The following is a 19,774-nucleotide window of genomic DNA, read 5'->3' as shown; positions in this document are numbered from 1 at the left end:
TTCGGAAAGTGCCATCTTTCCTTGCTCGTACAATTCCTAGCAATTCCAATTTTCTCAAAATCTGTTTTGCGCGTCAACCAATTCGTCTAACTGCCCAAAAAAGTTCAGGTCATTTGTCCGAATTTAAAAACAGTTATGCTATTTCAAAGGGCGTTCGAATACTTTCGTGTGCCAGTGTATATATCTGCCTCCGCGAGCAGCCGACATTCGTTGGAATAATAAAGAGACACGGACGACGAGACGAATGAGGGACGCTGGAGGTTCGGGGCAGAGGTCGAAAGAAAAATATTTTAGTTCCAGTATCGGTGTTCCATTAGCGATCGGTGATTCGACGTTCGAGAGAAAACCGGGGTGCAACGTCTGTCGAGAGGCGGCGGATGATCGGGACGTCGAGCTAACGATCCGGAGCAACCGGTGAATCGGCTTCCAAGTGAGCGAATGGACTCTGAAAGCCCACGGGTTTCAACAGGTGCTTTCGCGGACCTGAAGTATGCAGGTATGCAGAAGTAAGCACTCCTCTCTTAAAAACCTCTTATACGTGCACACTCCACTTGTACACAAAGCGGGCCCGTATATTTCTCCTTTCCGCCTCGAGGGCTCGCAGAGACTCTCTCGAAAAGTGTGCGACGCGGTACCCCTCCCCCCTCTCTCTCTCTCTTTCTTTCTCTCCTATTTTTTCCTCTCCTTTCTCGTTCTCGCCGGTGCATGTGCAGCCACCGAGTATTGTCATATTCCCCGGGCCGTAAGGGAATTTGAAAAGGACCATCGTGAGGAGAAACGTTTTGCGGTTAATAAGCTGTTGGTAAAACATGGTGGCCATTAAACGCGAGTTTTTATTACATAATGGAACTCGAAGCTCCTTTCGGGGGTCGTGCGTGCTTTAAGTGTTAAGTTTGCGGTTATAATAGATCTCGGTCTCCCCTCCCCCCCCCCTCACCGCCCGTCACCACCCCCCTCGGGGGCACGTTAAGTGCTGCGAAAAGCATTCAACGCGAACGATTCGGATTCCGCGTCGCCGCTCGAGACACGACAGAACGTTGTTCTTGTTGTTCGGGGCCTTTGTCCCGCCGCGCGGTGCCCTCGACGCTCGTAACATGCGTACTCGTTCGTCGGACGGGTGTCCACGGTTCTCGAGGCGGGTTACCTTTTGGTTTTCTGGCTTCGGAAGAGTGCTAGAACACGGGAGAGGGCGGCTGAAACACACTTTCAATCCTGAGAATACACCCTTTAAACGAGGTACGCCAGTGTATTAAATATACGGGATCAAAGGACACCGATACCGGCCGGGCGGTTCGGTTATGTCAACGCTCCGACGGAAGTTCAAAGAGGAGAAAAAACTGACTGACGGACGGGTCCGCGCCCGAGGAAACTGCGAAATATGGAATTCCCGTCTGCTCCGGGTCAATTCCCTTCGAGATCACTCGAGAATCAGCTTCTATTCTCCGGAATACTCGAGAAGATTAGACTGTCACAAGCTTTTCCAGGTTTCACAATAAGCCGCTGCCTCTGCCGCCGCCACCCCGCAGCACCCCCCGAGAGGGCAGCCGCCCCCGAGGGTGGATGCATCGAGTGACCGTATCCACTCGAAACAAAAATAATTCTGGCTCGGGGAAAGGAAGAGAGAAACGGTGCAAAGAGAAAAAGAAGAACATGGGGCGGAAGAGAAAGAGAGAAAGGCGAAAAAAGGTATAGAAAGCAGAGACAGAGAGAGAGAGAGAGAGAGAGAGAGAGAGAGAGAGAGAGAGAGAGATGGAGAGAGAGAGAGATACGTAAGCCCCTCGACAATGGGGAAGATATTTTCTCTAATGAACCAAGACGAGTGCACTCCAGTGCCAATTACACTTCAACCGCGTTCTCCGTATTTCGCTCTACTTGACTTCTGTCATTTCAAAGCCAACGAAATGTTGGAGAGACAAGGGCGGCGGGAACGGTCCGGGGGAGGGAGGGGATCCGCTTGCGATCGATGCTAAGCCTCGTGGCCTTCCCGTCTCGTTCTGAGCAATAAACCGTGAGACGGGGAACCGAGGCGGAGAGATAAGCCAGACAATTAATTCTAAGACGAATCCAAAGACGAAGAAACTTCGGTGATCCGCTTCTGGCACGAGGTATCGCCTTTTTAGCCGGCCCGATGAATGCCCGCCTCGCTAGCCTCGCTAGACTGAACAGTTAAACGACCATTTCGAGGAGGAAATTGCACCAGTCAAAGAGGAGATTAATGGATTCTTTTATTATTCATTAATCCGCCATTTACGCGCAAGACACGGAATAATAGGTTCCTGAAAGTTGGTTTCACTTTTAACGAACCGATATACCGTGTGGCGAGAGCAGGTTCGAGGACCAAAATCAAATTTCAGGTCTCCTGGGCTCGTTTATACGCAGGTTAAAAAGTTCTTAAGTATGGGTCCCTTAAATTGTAAAAATTAACTTTCATGCTTTTCCTATCTCCATCAACTGGGACGCAACTAAGCTAGATCAGCTTTGTCGGGTTTGTCAAGCTCGATTTTCCCGATAATAAAACCTCAAACAAATTTCAAAATCACCCCCTCCATATCCAATATTGAGACACCCCGTAGACATGTAGAATAAAAGTTTGCGAAACTTTAAAGTCACTCTCCAAGAAAACGATTGATACTTTATTATTTGTGCCGTTAATAAAAATTTAAAACGCAGGCTTTGCAGGTTTATGCCTGTCGTATGTATGCATGCTTACATGAAGCACTGAAAATAATTGACAGAAATTAACAAAATTTCATTTCGGGCTCTGATGAAGAAGCTGTAGAAAGCTATGCTTACTATTTTCTTCGTGATCCTGTCGATTGCAATTTTCTAAAAACTTTTTACACTCAAAACTTAAGCCGTTTGTAATTATTTCTTTTCCCACGATATTAGATCTCCATCTGATTAAATGTTGATAGATACTTCAAAACAACATTTCGAGATATATTACACAGACCGTAAACACGCCAGGCAAGGGTGAATCATGCGAACAAGAAAATGAAATATTTCATTTTTGTTATACGGGCAACGCATTGAGCGATAATTATACCTGAAGCGAGGAAGATAATTGTCGGTGAGCAAGTGAGTTTGAATCCGACGCTATCTGCGAGGCAATCGTAATCAAAACTAACCGCGCATCTAATTAACGCGGAGCGTATAGTTCAGGTTACCGAAACTAAACGCGCGGCGATCTCGCGACGTCGACGACGACGACGACGTCGACGTCGGCGACGGTCCGTCTTAATTTAGCATAGATTACGTAGATCACAATAAACCAAGTTGATAGGGTCAGTCCGAGCAGTAAGCCTTGATTAACGGATTTAATTATGGGATTGTGTGTGAGGGCAGGATTGCAGCGGTCATTATAGAGGTCTTAGTAACTCGGTATGCTGTACAGTCTGCATCCACCCATGGTACACCATGACTCCCGCCACGGCGTGTTCATACTCGGCCCGCGTCCCCATGATCAACGATAGTAGGTATCGCGATATCCATTTCACCGGCATGATTTCCACCATGCGAAAGAAAAGAGAAAAAAAAAAGACCGAGAGAGATAGAGAGAGAGAGACCTCTAATCGTCGTAAACGTATTACACGCTTGGTTCGAACGGTTTCATAATGGAGCCGTTAGCCGCGGTATCAATTTTCCTCTCGGCCCGATCGCTTTTACCGGTTCGCACCTCCAGCGAACCGTGAAAGGAACAAAAAGATCGTTACAAAATCAGAGGTGTGTCGCAGTACTGGCAACCTGACAATCGCGGCCATTTTATCCACCCTGTACATACAGGGTGAAAGAACAATGCGAAAACTTGCAACACTTTTTCTTCCAGATGTCGAGAAATTTAAGTTTTAATATTCGTTTCTTTATTCACACATTTATTCATTATTTTCACTGTGCATTTATACCGCATATTATTTACTTGCATGGGAAAAACTTTTCTTTGCAAAGAGTTGTAGAGTTGTAGTATTGTTGATAACTAAGAATTTCAAACCAAATGGGAAATATGAAACGGCAATTAATTATTATACGACACAGATGTACGGTATAGAAGATTTATAATTTTCATTCCAAAGTAAATTATCTTCCTCCGCAATTGGCGTCCAGTGACCTTGAATAACCTTCATTAATAGGGCACTGATTGGAATCAAATAATTCTATTTGATAAAACTGAGACCTTAAAACTTAGATTTTAATTTTCATTGCAAAGTAAATTATCTTCCTCTGCAATTGGCCTCCAGTGATATTGAACAACTTTCATTAATAAAATTGACCTTCATATAACTTGGACGCGTCTATCAATCAAAAAACTATTCACGTCATATTATTTACCGCTTGACATCATGCAGCTGTGGTCGGATACATTTTTTTGCCATTTTTAGCCGAGATATTAAGGTGGCCCGTTTTAAATGCCTCACTCTGTATAGACCCTATTATTTTGCTTTTATTATTATCCTATTGTTTTCGCAGTTGCCGAGTTGCTACAAAAGCAACACGTACAATCTTCTCCCAGAGTGCAGAGAAATTTTCCGAGAAGCTAACTCAGAATAGTAAATAAAATTTAGGCGAACTAAGCTTAACAAATATGCAGAGTGTGACAGAACGCGTGTGATCCACTTGGTGTGCTGATTGTACACCTAAAAAAAAAAGAGAAAAATTCATATAATCTCTCTACCTATCTCGTTCATTAGACAATCCGTGTTTAACAAATACGTTCAAACATGTCCTCGAAAACCTCGAGAGTTTATTCAAGTAAAGAAACAGCATTGTAAGTTTCATTGTAATTTGATTGTAGCGCAATTTTCGATGCACCCTATATACGGCGAAGTTCATCGAGGCATATTACGTGACACGATACCCGTAGACACCCGGTGGTCCACGGGGAATAAGGTTTTAGAGTTGAGCCCTCCCCACCCCCACCCCCAGCCCCCCATTCCGTCCTCCTCACTCAACCCTCTCGCAGTACCGAGGACTGCGGCTATAGGAAAACGGGCGAGCGCGAGAGATAATTAAGTCCGTAATTAAAAGACGGAATCGTGGCAAAGCCTTTCACGGTAGCTAAGTGACAAAAGCAATCGATCAAAGGGACAACCATGGAGTCGATTCACGTCGAGACGTTCGATGTGTACACGGAACGGCGTGTACGTGTTCGGACCATTAAGGCCTCCTATCATTTGTTACCATCAGGGATCAGTGTATCCCTTAATACCATGTTTCACGGGTCCGCGACTTCGCTAGGCAGAATATAAGCGTATTAACCAAAGTATTCCGCGTGCGCTCGCGCGCGTGCTCGCTCGCGTATTGATTCCCTTCGCCCGAAAACGGACACCCTCCGAAAATCGTCTCGTTGGGGCCCGGCATTGAAATCAATTACGCGTCGGTACGGCCACGGTCGAAAGCGTGCCGAAAGCTCGGCAGAAGCACCGGAAGGGAAATATTCCTCGAGATTCTCGATTACAAAGCTCCTCCTCAAGACGTTCGGTTTCCATGAATCCGCTCTGGACGCTCTTAGGCGGTCCTCGGCCGTGCACCGAGGGGACCTTTCGGTTAAATGAAATCACGGTCAATCTGACATTATGTAAATCGGCGGTGACTATCTGGTCAGTTTTGCATATGAATACCAAAGGGACAGGATACTTACGAGGACGTGTACGACCTTAAGATGATGCTAATCAGTGCTCCTCCGAGGACGCTGGCCGAGGACTCCGTCCACGGTTCGTTTGGTTTAGTGGTTCCGAGGGTCAGGCTCTAGTCAACGATACCGGAGAGACTGTCTCGGGAGGAGTGAATGGCAGAGCGAATGGCAGCGAACGGCGTCGGACGGTAAACGGGACAAAAGGATGAAATTACTTTACGAGCTCCTGGCGCGCTTGATAATTCTCTAATAAGGATCCGGGGATTGTCTCGGTTGGAGATGCGACAATACGAAATGTCCTCTTGCGTAAACGATGAGAATTCAGGGAGCATATCGCGTTTGGCTTGATAACAATGAAAAGCGCAACGCTGCGGCCCGAGTATTTTTATCGGTTGCATTTGCGTCGACGTGGAATCTAATACAAGGTGGTAACTCGTGTACCGAGCGCCTTCTAATGTCACCGCACGGTTTCGATGACTAGCCTGAACCGAGTAATCCTACGGGGTAGCACCTACTCGAAAACCGTCGGCCGGGTATGTATTGTCCGGCGGTGGATCGCCGCGATTTCCTAAATTAAATACGGCCGGGCGACAATTGTTGTCCGTTTATCGGCGGCAACGGTATTACCCCAAAGGGGTGCGCACCCTCTGATTAAAAATTCTCGCGTGGTTAAGCCTCTGATAATGATCTTCCCTAACCCCTTTCTGCCCGTGGGGTTTATACAGTATGGTCTAAAAACGATTGTACTTACTCAGTCAGCGTGCACGGCGACGGGTAAAGCGCAAATGGCTCGAGGTCATCGCGAACAAGAGTTAACGATCGTTTTCAAGGGCGTTCCGCTCTTTTTTCTTTTTTCCTCGGGCCTTCTTTTTTTTTCCTGCTTTTTCCAACGAACGCTATCGTCTCCGAGGGATTCTGCGTTCGAGGTCTTGCGCGTGTGTACCACTTTCTGAGAATTGCAACAACCGTAAGAAAAAACGCGTGCAATGTTAACTATGTAACTCGCGATTAGCATGGAACTGAACTATATTTTTCACTAGCTTTCTCAACGAAACCCTCCTTAACGTTATTTTGGTAAACATTGTATATGCCAAGTTTTTAACTTGGAAGTCTCAAAAAGAAGCCTCAAAAATTCCATAAAATCAAAGTAAGTTATTCAATGAAATAAAAATTGAAAAGATTAACTGTATGATGTTCAGTAGTCCTCCATCTTCCTTGCATTTTACAGATCCCAATAAAATTTGGTGCAATGAATATATTAACGTAAAAATTCGTTTTAAAACCTGGACAAATAATTCCGTCATCCACATATGAGTGGCATGGCAGTCACCGTGATAATGCACGTATGACAACTGTTTGACTGTTTGAATTTGCGTGCACTGCGAATTTGCACACAAAAACTGCGAATTATATTTTCAAAGTGAGATTGTTCAGATATGAAGAAAGGGTAGAAGGGTGTGAAAAGAGGTTTGGAGGTTAAGGGTGTGGAAAAGAGAGACTATACTTTAAAAAAAAATGGATATAATTAAATTGGAATACTACCAGAAGCAAGGGAGGGGAAAGAAATTATAGAGTTTAAAAAAGGGAAAGAATAAAATACAATAAGATACAATAAGGCTCTGCGCATAATAAGTTGTATAAATACACCGCGTACAGTAAACAATGTGTAGACCCGAGAATCATACTACGGTGTTTAATGGAAATATTCGGGAAGTCAATTTTATGAGTAGAGTTGTATAGAGAAAGACATAAAGCGCGCAATATGCGAAAAGTACCAATTAAAAGGAGAGGATTATGAAGAAATAGATACGATCAAAGTATTGTGAAATATAGTTCATTAGCGAAGGCGAGTCGTTCATTGGTGCGTAGAAAACGAGCGATTCGTTTGACGGAAAATTTATTTAGACAAAAAGTCGTCGGTAATTGAAGCCAATCGAACGCGAGATAACGCGCAACGGTGGAATTCGAACGTGTTGCGCATTTCCCGTTCCGACGCCGAGAGAAAATAAACGGAATGGTAACTGGAAGGCTGGATCGATTACAAAGTTCATTTTTTAACGGTCCGAGAAATTAGAGTGCACCGTAATCATTCACGGCGCGTTGCCTAGGCTCGAAGCGCGATTAATCGATACGTCAGAAACACCGCGCACACCAACCCTCCGAACGAGCCACGGCCGCGGAAGATATCATCTTCGTCCGGGCGGTCGTTATTAATTAATACCACGGCGAAGATTAAATGAATTCCTATTGAAGATGGTCGTCGGACGGCAGGCCAAGCGTGAAGTAGGCGGATGCCGCGAAATTTGTCAGGAGGCTAACGACCCTCGTTATTAAAAGCAACGTTCCAGTGACCTCGCCGCGATGATCCATCCGTTTGACAAATCGAGATAATTGCTGCCGACGCTCTTGATCATGGCCGCCGAAAGGGACCGGGAGAAACAGAGCCGCGACATATTTCACGAGCGATTTGCTTTTGCGAAATTCCATTAAACCCGTGCGATTCGAATAATTGAAACATGGGTAAGGACGCAGCTGCCGAATTCTCTGATAAACGTCCGCCATGGGCCGCGCTGTGCGCGCGTGAAAAAAAAATAATGCCGGACGCGAGGAGGAAAAACGAGGGAGGAAAAAAAAAACACGTAAACGCGAGGGGAAAACGACACATCGAAAGCAGGCTTTGCCGGGCGAACTTTCATTAATTAAATATTCAAAATCGCCATTAATCCCGACGGCACCCTCCCCTCCCCTCCCCTCCCCACCCATCTTCCACTTCCTCATCCCGGTCGGGCCGCCAGTGGTTGAAATCGGCCTCAACGAATCCGACCGTTCCGGATCTCTGCGGCTTAGGCAAATGAAAGCTGCGGCGCTCGCATGCAAATACACACTTTTATGCGTGTGGAACCGGGGCTCGCCGGTGCTAATAAATTTTTCCACGGCCACGCTCGACGTGTAACTAATGACGAAGAATTAACCTGAGAGCGTCGTCGATATCCCGGCGCGTTTTTAGGAACGTTTAGGTGTTGCGGTGAAAAAAAGGAAGAAAGGATTTGACCAAAAAAAAAAAACTATGGAAAAAAGCCGGTAGTCGTTGCAGACGCGCACGAAGTAGCTATGACAAATTCCGGAAAGTCGATTAACGGCGCCCCGCACCGTTCTACCTGTCTCCAGCCCCATCCCCTGTCGCTTTTTTCCTCGCCCATTCAGATTCAGATACGAAGTTAACGAACAAGGTGATTTTGTAATAAATGACACGGGCAAAAAGTCGTGCGCGCATTCTCCTCCACCCCGGGTTAATTATTCAGACTAAGGGGGTTGTAAGCAGATTGGTCTCACCCCTAAGCCCCTATCTCGGTACAACGAGGGTGACGCGACCGGAGAGACAGAGAGATTGCCGGAGACTTTAAACCGCCCTTACTTACTGACTGGTGTCTGTGATTAGAACCAGAAATATGCTAAGCGGGCCTCCAATTATCGAAGATTTCGGCCCGCGGATTTATGGCCTCCGCCGATCGAGGGGAACTCGCACGCGCTCGAATTACTATAGTTGCTTGCGAGATCGCACAGGTAGCCGTGCGAGTTGCAATCAGCGGCAGTCCGAGTCGTTCGAACGTCATAAGTCAGCCATAAACTGTGGTGGTCCTTAACTTATTATTATTATTAGCATTCCCAGGGATTCAAAAAGAATAATGCACACAGATTTTTCGCTGTTCTTCCCGGTCAGACGCGGTCAAACAGTCAGAAGTTTATGAACATACCAAATACAGTGATTTCTCTGTACAGGGTGTTTCACCTAACTCGAGCATCTAAAATATCTCGCTTGTTTTTTGTCATAGAAAAAAATGTCAGAGTCCTAATATTAATTAATACATAATATTACATAATATGGTCATATTATTACAGGTCGTTGGATTCGTCTTGACCTCGGCTATCACATAACGATAATAAAAACATATCATTCCATTTAACCTTCCGTTACTCGCGGCTTCTGCCCGACAAGTATAGTCACAAAACAAACAAAACACACAGACACAAAACAAATTTATGTGTTTAGAGTGTCGAATCATATTTTTACACTATAAATTTAAATGAACATAAACACGAGCTCCATCCCCACCACAAGTTACCTACTACTTTAGACACATTCGATGCAAGCCGTGTATCTGTGAGATACGCGCGAGTAACGCAATGTTAAAAAAACTTCGATGACCTTGAAATCTCAAAAAATACAACCTTGAACAAATTTGTTTGCCTGTCATAATGTTTGCCCCTCCGAACCAACTTATGTTTTCCTCTGAAATTTTCTTCTATCACAAAAAACAAGCGAGATATTTTAGATTCTCGAGTTAGGTGAAACACCCTGTATATGTCGCCAAGGCCTAGATGATAAACGTTGCAGAATTATCCCCACTACCGCAGGGTATACCCCGTGAGGAGCCACGAAGCTCGAGAGGACTCCTGTACGATACACGACTCTTGCAAGACCCGTGTTGTTGACATATATCGAGTATTCACTGTATCCGTTACCAAAAGGTGTAAGTCAAGTCGCATTGAAATTGTTGCTTGGTCAATCTCGAGTTCTGGAAGCTCTTTTTGCGTTGGGATGGGTATTAAGAAAGTTTTTAGGTATCACAAGCAAAAAATAGTAGGAATAAGCGTTTACTTCTTCTACGGTTATTAATATTTTCGGCTATTAATAACTGTTTCGTCGTCGGGTGAATAATGAGCTTCCTAATAAAACGAAAGGCCATCGATAAAGGGAGGCTCCGCGCCGCCGACGTGCCGCAGACACGAAGAAATTAAGTGTCTAAGTCGTCCCGAGGCTCGGATATTCGATTAAAAGTTGCTGGCCATAGTGGGGCGTCGTAAAATCAGAACCAAGGAGAACTTTGGAATTCCAGCCAATGAGTTCTTCTAATCCCGACGTACGATAACCCGGGGGATGATGGGGGGGTAGCGTGGGGGGAGGGAGCCCCGGTACAAACGGCACGGAGATTCAATTCGCTGCAACCCCGGGGGCGGAAATTAATTCCGCGTCGACGACAATAATTTCAGACGCGACTCTTTCGGAACGGACTGACCGGGGGTGGGGGGAAGGTCCGAGGGCAAGAAAGGATAGCGGAAAATCGTACGAGAACATTGTCGTTAACTTTTACGAGGCCATTAACGTGCCCGTCTTCCGCCATTCCGAACGTGGACTGGACACTGTGACGTCATCGGACGAATGAAAACCAAAGAAGGAAAAAGAAACACCAGGGAAGAAGAATTAGTGGCGATCGCGAGGAAGCTTGCTAGAGTCTTTTGACCCCTTCCCCCGTTCCCTCTTCCATAGAGTCCGCGGACAGAAGCCGCACAAAAGGCTCGATTTCCATGAAAAAAGGAATCGACCGATCGTGTGCAGACACTGCCTCCGCGGCGTATTTCAAATTATTCCGCGGGACTTAATTAAATATTCAATTAAATGCGACCGTTTTGAAAAAAAAAGTCGCGGTGAAAGGGAGCCTGTCAAACTGTACACGACGAAATAGATTTTCACCTGCGCGCGGCAGCTGGATTGTGGTTACTGGGAAAATATTGAAAAAAAAAATGGGAGTGGTGGTAACAAGTTGGGGAAGACGGGCGGCGAGGAGGAAAAGAAAAAGCGATGGCGAGAGGGAGAACGATTCCGCTTCGGGATTTGACACGCGTATCTGAAACACAGACCGAGGCGGGTCACGTGTCGACCCTGTCGCCCTTCCTGTCGGGTCACGTGACCGTGCGTGAAAGGGTTGAGATTTTCCAGTACGGATTTTTCGTCGACCGACTTGACAGATCGCCGCGCTAAGTCTGACTGATACTCGTCCGCCACGGGCTTCGCTTTAATTATGAGATATTATTCGAAGATCGCGCCCCTTCTCGCGATCGGGTTTAATGCCTTTTTAAAAGGAGATCAGCCCGGAGGGAGGGACACACGATCGGGGATACCTCGAGGATCGGTCGACACAGGGGACAATGCTGTCGCGGGTTCAGAACGAAACAATTAGCTGACTACAGTCGCGTTCTGTCAGACAACTTCGTGGTGACACCGAAGCTTTAGGACATTTCATAATCTCGAAGAGCCCTGCCTTGGAAGTTCCTCATCTCTTTGAACATTTTCTGCGGTAGATTTCAATATGATGGCGATTTTTATCAGTACAGTGATTTCTCTATGTCTCGAGTTAAATAATGGAGGTTGATCTTTTTTCAGTGTGCAGTTTTAGATTTCTAAAATCGCACCGTTTCTTTTATCATTCCTCATTGATTCTCAAGTATCTCGGGGTTCGTTACGCGTTTCCGTTTCACGGGCGAAGAAAAATCTGGCACGGAGACACGTTGTCGGGGTCGCAACGCGACAATACTATTCCGGCCTGCCGGGAATGCCAGAACAGAAAAGAAGCGGGTGATGGATGCGCCCTGTAATCCATGCTAACTTCCTGCGGGATTTGCCGGTGGATGCCTTTGGGCGACTCTACAGGAAACCGCCCCTAATTCAAATTTGGCCTAAAACCTCGAAATCAAGTCAAGTCACTAAGTCTCTCTCTCAGGGGCCGTGGCTCTCGGTACTCCCAGACGCTGTTCTAATTAACATCGTGTCGCTCTCGCGGCTTAAGTTGTACCGTTCAGCCGGCGTGTCTTCAGAAAATCATTAGAAGGGCGAGACGTTCGAAAAGCGGGGGTAGCCGAGGACGAAATGGAACGGCTACCGCTCACTTGTCACGGCGAAACGGATAGGGTGAGGAGACGACGAGAAGAAACAGGGGTGCGCTCGAATGGATAATATCCAGGTTACGGGGATCGGTGAGAACGAGAAAGAAGGGAGCAAGGGATGGGAAAGCGGGATTCAAATTTTCGCAAATCATTCCGCGAGGGCTGAGTAACCCCTTCCCGGATTATCGGGACCCATGTGGCCTCGGCTCGCTGATGGCTCGTTACCGAACCGAGCTTCTCTTCGATAACCGACAGATATTGCTATTTATGAACGGTGCCGGGCCCCCGTCACGACTACGCCGACGCCTCTTTGTCTTTTCACCGTGCGTCGCGTCGCGTCGCGTCGCGTCGTCTCCACGGCAATCGTTCGTTCCGCTCACGTCTGCGACACGCGTCCACATTTATCTAGCCGCATGATCAGAGATACTCGACGCTGCATCTTCGATGGCCAACCGATTCCGTAAACTAGTCTTCGTCACTACGGTAAATGACCCAATTACGGATGGCGTCCCTGTTGCTAAGGGGTCGTTATATTTTTCTGAATTAAATACACCGTATCTGTATTATTTAGAAAAAAAGTTGCGGCTGTTTAACGTTCTATGAACCGAGTTAAACCTCTAACCCTTTGACTGCCAAACTAGAAACTTCAAAAATTCCATAAAATCAAAGTAAGTTATTTAATGAAATAAAAATTGAAAAAGTTAAATTTATGATATTGAGTAGTCTAGTACCCATAAGTAATCAATTATTTGCAAAGAATTTGTTTTGCCTTTAGTTCCGTACCGATCGTTGAAGAGGAAACACATATTCTTTTATATTTTGCTTGACGAACCCTGGATTTCTATAAGAGGGGGATTGAAAATTTGCAGGAAAGATGGCAAACTGTCCTTGATAATGATGGAGATTATATAATACATTAAGAAATAAAAACTTGAATTTACTACAAACTTTGTTTTAGATTTCAAAATAATTGATTACTTATGGGTCTCCCTAACATTAACACAAAAATTAATTTTAAAACCTGGACAAATAATTCCGTCACCCACATATAGTCGACATGGCAGTCAACGTGCTAATGAACCATCAAATTTCAATCCTGCACCTTAACCGGAACGACCCTTCGACCTTTGATCCATCCGATGTCACGCAAACATTCGGTAAAAAAATTTGACAAATTGCAACTGCTGAAACACATACCATGGACCGCGTAGGTACAACTCTCTCAACAAATGGCAACGTTCTCTGAAGTTACAACCCCTGATCTCTCAAGCAGATTCCGACTGGCGACCCTCTTAATGTTCCTAATGCCCGACCTTACTTATGTCCGGCTTAAGTCGATGAAATAGACGCCCGCGGGGGATCGTCGACGCCATCCAAGACATTCGTCACCTCATTGTTCGCCGTGCAACTATGCGTGTATAGATTGAAGCAATTAGACCCGGGAATATACGAAACTGGTATCCGAAGCGGTATTCGAGTTACGTGAATCTTCGTTGTTGAATGGCGTTGGGCCACCGTCGTAATTGGAAATATTACTTTAAGCGGATTATCAAGTTGGACACGTGACGATCATTCGAAGCAGTTTCGGAACCGGTCCCTCGGTGAATACTATCGACCGCCGTTCCTCGGTGGATTGAAGCAATTAGGTTCAACAATACCGAGAGAGCAACAGAGTATTGAAATTACCGCGACATTGGCTATCAAGGTTCGCACGACTGATGAAATGCCCAATTAGCCGCGTAAGACTTTTCAATTCTTGCGACGATCGTCGTGCAACGCTTGAGAAACGCGAATCTTTGCCATTGTACTGCCATGTAGGGCATAGCAGCTTCACCTGATGGCCGTATCAATTATTTTCTTAGCTTAGCCATCATCTTTTCGCAATTCGAATACGGTATTATGCGGTATTATGCAATCTGACATTCTGCGGAAAAAAGTTTCTGCAGGGGACGAGTTTAATAATTGTGGAACGCGCTGTTTGTTCAATACTGGTTCAATTAAGGTAAATGACAAGCGAATGGAACACTCGGTTTTCATAACACTCTTAGTCGTACTGTATCATACACAAACAGCGATCCTAACCTCCAACCATAGTCGTCAGATCAAGACTTGTACCCCCACTCTAATTTCCCCTTCTCCAAGCTCCCGCCACCGTCCGGTCACGTGACGCGTTTCGACTCGGTAGTGGTTGTGTCACAATGTCCGGTGACTAACCCGGTACTGGCAGAGACAGAGGGTAACTCTTTCCCCTCTATTCTTGCTCCCTCCCCTCATCTGGCGGTTATGACTGCAGCAAATGGTCGCCAGATCAAGACTTGTTCCCCCACTCTAATTTCCCCTTCTACCGCGCTATCCCTCCACGCTTCCGCCGCGGTACTGGTAGAGAGAGGGTAACTTTTTCCCCTCGATTCGTGCTCCCTCCCCTCATCCGGCGACTATGCCTGATTCGCAACTCACTCACACCACCTCCACCATTTCAAACAACCGAACAATTTTCGTCTAAACACATCCGCGCGACGGCTAACGTAGTGTTAGGGCCGAAAATGAATTTGTACATCGAACCGACATAATAACTACGGTATAAACTCAAAAGTGGCCAGATACACTTCGAACGATACCGCTCACGAAGAACAAGAGTGCGGAGCAAGCATACTGTAGCCGGTTACACAATTCGATCTGGCAATTTCCAAGGGATCGCGTTTCACGTGATCCGGCTCGTTTCTGTTGACAAACACGCCGTTTTCGATAGTTAATATTCCTGCAAGACGGTAGTGGTGTAACGAGGCCAGCGCATATTTCAGATAAGTGTGCTCGATCATCAGTCACGAAAGCGGCGCGCTGCTCCAGACGCTTGCTTTAGCGTTACGGTAACGTGTCATTATATCGCATGATTATTACGGGTCCGTGGAATTGCGGCAGGAGCAACGTCGCCCGGCGCGGCTCAGCGTACAGCCGCGTGTGCGTAACCGACTTGCGGCGCAGTTAATTTTATGGAAAACGTAAGGTCGCGTAATTATATCAACAAAGCTTGACCCCTTTGCGCGGTCGTTGCGAATTATTTACCGGTATCTGCGTCGTGTAATTTCGCATTCCCGCGGCACTGCCTCCGCTACTTTATTACTCTCTGTCTGTTGCACATCTGGCAAACCAAAGAATCAATTAATCGGATCGTTCTTGGAAAACTTCTTTCCAACCATAATCTGTTCTGTTCGATGTGCACACTACTGCATGCGTACCGTGTGCGTCATTCAAAATGTTTTTACGTCGCTCCGAACTGAGCCTTTCCTTCCGATTGGTTTTGTTGTTAACTATTTAGTTATAGGCGTATTTCTTTTTCATAAGATGTACACCACCATGTCACATTTAGCCGCACTTTTATTCGGAACTTCTTCAGTCACACTGACACACATGTGCATATTTAGTCTTCAATTAAGTTAAAATTATTCTGTATTGAAATGAAGTAAAATCTGTTCGACTCCTGTGAGAATTATCAATGAGGATATAAATAATAGTTTAGCAGTGTAGTATCTTCGATTTACAACCACCTAAACTGATCGATCATCTGTGTAAAATTAAGCTTCCATTAACGTTAAGTGTACAAACATTGTCCAACCCAATATTAATAACTGACTTTAAACTATAAATTTAATTTGACTTAAGATAACGTGTATACGCAATGTATGTATTGTGCTTCGTCTTGACACGTTAAAAAGATTGATCAGAAATGGAATTTCACTTGTGGTAGTTAATATTTTATTCTAATAGACACTAATAACATAAATTCTACTAAATTCTCAAAAATTTTATATTATTTATTTTATTTTATGTGTATCGCTACTGTACCCATACTGTTACTATAGACTTATTTAAACCAGTAAACTGAACAACACTTTAACACGGAAGTTGAATTGGTCCGTATTCGTGGTTCCGCAGGAAACGTAAAAATGTTCCGCGTCCAACAAGAAAGAATAAGACGAGTTCCATCTGGGCAATTAGGAAATGAATGAACCAAACATTGAGAGTTATCGTAGCACGGGCTCCAACGAAAGCCCGTTATAACCATTCGCGGTTCAGCTTCTGCGCCGCCATTGTTTCAAATGTTTATTATTGTGCAGTAACGACGCGGTAATAACAAAGGGGCGCGTCTCGCGGCGAAACAACCCATTAGACGTTCGCGGTGATAAAACCGGGTCAAATAATATTATTTCCGCGAATGATACCGGGAGCACGGTAACCGCTAATGTCTGATCCGAGTATTATCCATCCGCGGGGACTAATTAACGACATTATACTCGAGCGAGCCAGTTTCGTTGTGCTCGGCGGCCGTCGTGGACGCCTCTCGCCGTTCTCTCGCGGTCATCGTTCGGAAGTTGTACTAATTGAGACTTACGTCGTTTGCGTTGTATCGCGGTACGTATCCCCCTCCCCACCCCCCCCCACCCCCCTTATCTTTCGCGTCGCCTCGGTTTAAGCTCGAGCGAGCCAAGGAACGGTAACGCGACGACGAGCAGGAGCCGAGAAACGGTCGACGGCTGTGTTTAGAATGGGCTCGTTTCGTCGGCGAACTGCGCAAGATATATCGTAGGACATCCTGCCCGCAGGAACGATCCTGGCGGCGCTCTCGGCCCGCAGGAATTGCGTCACATTAAACTCCGTCCGCGAACTTAGACCCGGTTGCACCGGCGAACAATGAGGTGACAAATATCTTAGTCCATCGGCGAGCTCCCCCGCGGCGAGAGCTTCACAGACTTAAGCCGGACATCGGTAGCGCTCGCTGAGAAACGAGCTTTGAAACTGCTCCGACGATCGTCGCCGGTCCAAATTAATAATCCGTTCGAAATAATATTCCCGTTCGTGATCTCCAACTTCGGGAATGAAACATCACGTTGCTTTAACCTGTTAACCGAGCGGGACGTATAAATACGTCAAACGTAAACAATATCGGGTACGGGTATGACATATGAATACGTCCTTTTCTATTTGTTTGTAATTTTGTATTTTCCTTTGTGCTTTATATATAAGTGAACGAAAAAATATATATTCCATAGTCTTTTCATTTATTTTGAGCATAAATAAGAAAATAATAATAATATGAAATTACATCCTCCTGGCGTGACGTATTTGCACGTCCTAGTGAAAGTGTTCGCGCCCGTTATATGCTGCGTAATTAAAAAGGGAATTACCCGATTAACAGGTTAATGTGTCGACGATCTGACAGCCATTTCTGTGATCAAATCTTGACTGTCGATGGGACGAAGACATTGTCACATTTTTTAAATATTAACACTAGAACTACCGAACCAGTCAAAATGACTGATGGATGATTTTTTCTTTCACGATTAGTGAAACAATGAAAACGTTTTCACGAGAAATTTTTTAATATATCTCTTCTTTGGAGTACATGTTACCATAAAAATCGTATGAAACTTGAGCAAAATAAAATAAGTGACGGTATTAACACCTTGTCACGTGTATAATCACTAGACTGCGGATCTTTATGCAAAATAAAAAATATTTCCATTGATTGCAAGACACGGGAGCGAGATAAAAATTTCTTTCTTATTTTAATTATTTTATAATATAATCACTAGACTGCGGATCTTTATGCAAGATAAAAAATACTTGCAGTGATTGCAAGACACGGGAGCGAGATAAAAATTTCTTTCTTATTTTAATTATTTTATTAAACCAATATGCTGATATCCTTGAATCTTTTTAATATGTCCACTGCTTGAAATTGTGCTTACCCATTTTTCCAAATCCGCAGTCCAATCATCACTGATCTAAAAGATTCCATGAAGTGAACTGAAATTAACACTAAACCTACCAACCATTAACAGTATCCAGTAAATATTGCCTTATAAAAATGGCAACCCTAAATTTAACAATATTGTCCCGAATTTTCTATATAATAAATGCTTGGACAAGGAAATTTATTCCACTATTTTCACTAAATGAATCTTTATAGTTCCAATAATTGTGAACTATATAAAGCCGGTCATTTTGATCGTGGTAGGTTTAGTGGCCAATACGCGTGTAGCTATATAATATTGTAAAGGACCGGACTGTAAATTGCCAAATTTGATACGAACAACGTTGTTTCCACTGCGTTTAACGTGAACTCAGTTTAGTGTCACTCGAGTGTCCGCACGTTCGACTCGAGGATACCGAAAGAATACTGAACGAAACGCGTTATCGTCGCGCGTTCGTTATCAATCACCGCGGCTGTGCCCCAAACCACCGACCAAGATTCCGCAACATTGACGAATGTAAGGTTCTGCGGCGGAGGGACTGTTAATTTTCTAGATTCGCAGATAGCAAAGGAAGCCTGATTCACGTCGGTCACGGAAACGAATTATCTCTTACCCTATTTGTTTGCAGTCGGCGACAACGGAGGGACCGAGGACGGTGCGGGATACGCGAAACCGGCGAAAACAGAGGGAGAGTGGGGTGGCCAGGCTCCGATCCCGAGGGGCCATCATCAGGGAAATTGGATTCGGCATTTTTCAAATCCCGTCCCCGAAAAACATCGCCACGGACGTGTTCGGGTTGTCTCGTTCGGGGACGTATTTTTATCCGTGAAAGGTTAGTGCTCTCCAATCAAATTAGACCGTTTTTACGGCCGGTCGATCGCTGCGGAGGAATCGAGGGCGGATGACACCTGCTAAATCTTCGGCGATACGTTCTCGGGCCGAGCACTTTCGAGGAAATGAACGACGAACTAACGGAGCAGCGAGTCAAGACATTTTTAGAGGAAGAGCGACCGGTATCCGCGAAGACCAGATAAGAAACGATGATCTTCCTTCTGAACGGTGCCTCGTCACCTCGAGATAATTCCTCGTTTCGCGGTTCCGCCTCGAGATTAAGATCTACCCCTTAAAGTTACATCTCGCAGCCAGCTCGCGGACAGGCGCCGCGCCGCCGCCGCTCGGCTCTAACTCATCGCTGCCAGATAATGTCGGTGGATGTATTATTTATCTCCGCTGTCGTCGCAATTATTCATGCCGCTATCACGCGCCGCGCCGTTTCCGCTGGGAATCGAAACGAATTCGTACTTATTATCGCAGTCAAAGGCGGAGACCGCATTGACATCTACCATTTTTCTCGCGGCCGCTCCCTTAACGACGTGTACGCGATCTCGTCGGCTATGTGTCGAGCATGTGTTGGAATGGGCGTGGCTGGCGCGTCTATTCCTGAAGAAACCGCAAGAACAACCAGAAGAAGTGGAAGAGAAAAATGCTCACCTCGACGAAAAGACTGAATAAAACCAAATCAGTAAAAGTTTCTCTGATCTGTCAATGCTTACTATACAAGTCATTTAGTTTGAAATTCCCAGGGGGAATATCCGAAAATATTTTAGGTAGAAGGCGACGCATCCTGCTGTCATTTACTCGACCTTGAGATGACCTCGAAAGAGCGCGT

General features: G+C 45.4%; 1 long non-coding RNA gene across 1 annotated transcript; it reads left to right on the top strand.

Annotated features, from left to right (window-relative positions):
• The first annotated feature begins 357 nt into the window (after positions 1–357).
• Positions 358–19,421, top strand: LOC143352279 (uncharacterized). Its single transcript, XR_013081888.1, has 2 exons — positions 358–496; positions 18,734–19,421. It is a non-coding gene; the product is annotated as an uncharacterized LOC143352279 (long non-coding RNA).
• Positions 19,422–19,774: the final 353 nt, after the last annotated feature.

This window comes from Halictus rubicundus, chromosome 3 (genome assembly GCF_050948215.1).
Source record: "Halictus rubicundus isolate RS-2024b chromosome 3, iyHalRubi1_principal, whole genome shotgun sequence".
NCBI classification, from domain to species: Eukaryota; Metazoa; Arthropoda; class Insecta; order Hymenoptera; family Halictidae; genus Halictus; species Halictus rubicundus.
This window is presented reverse-complemented; position numbering and strand designations above follow the sequence as displayed.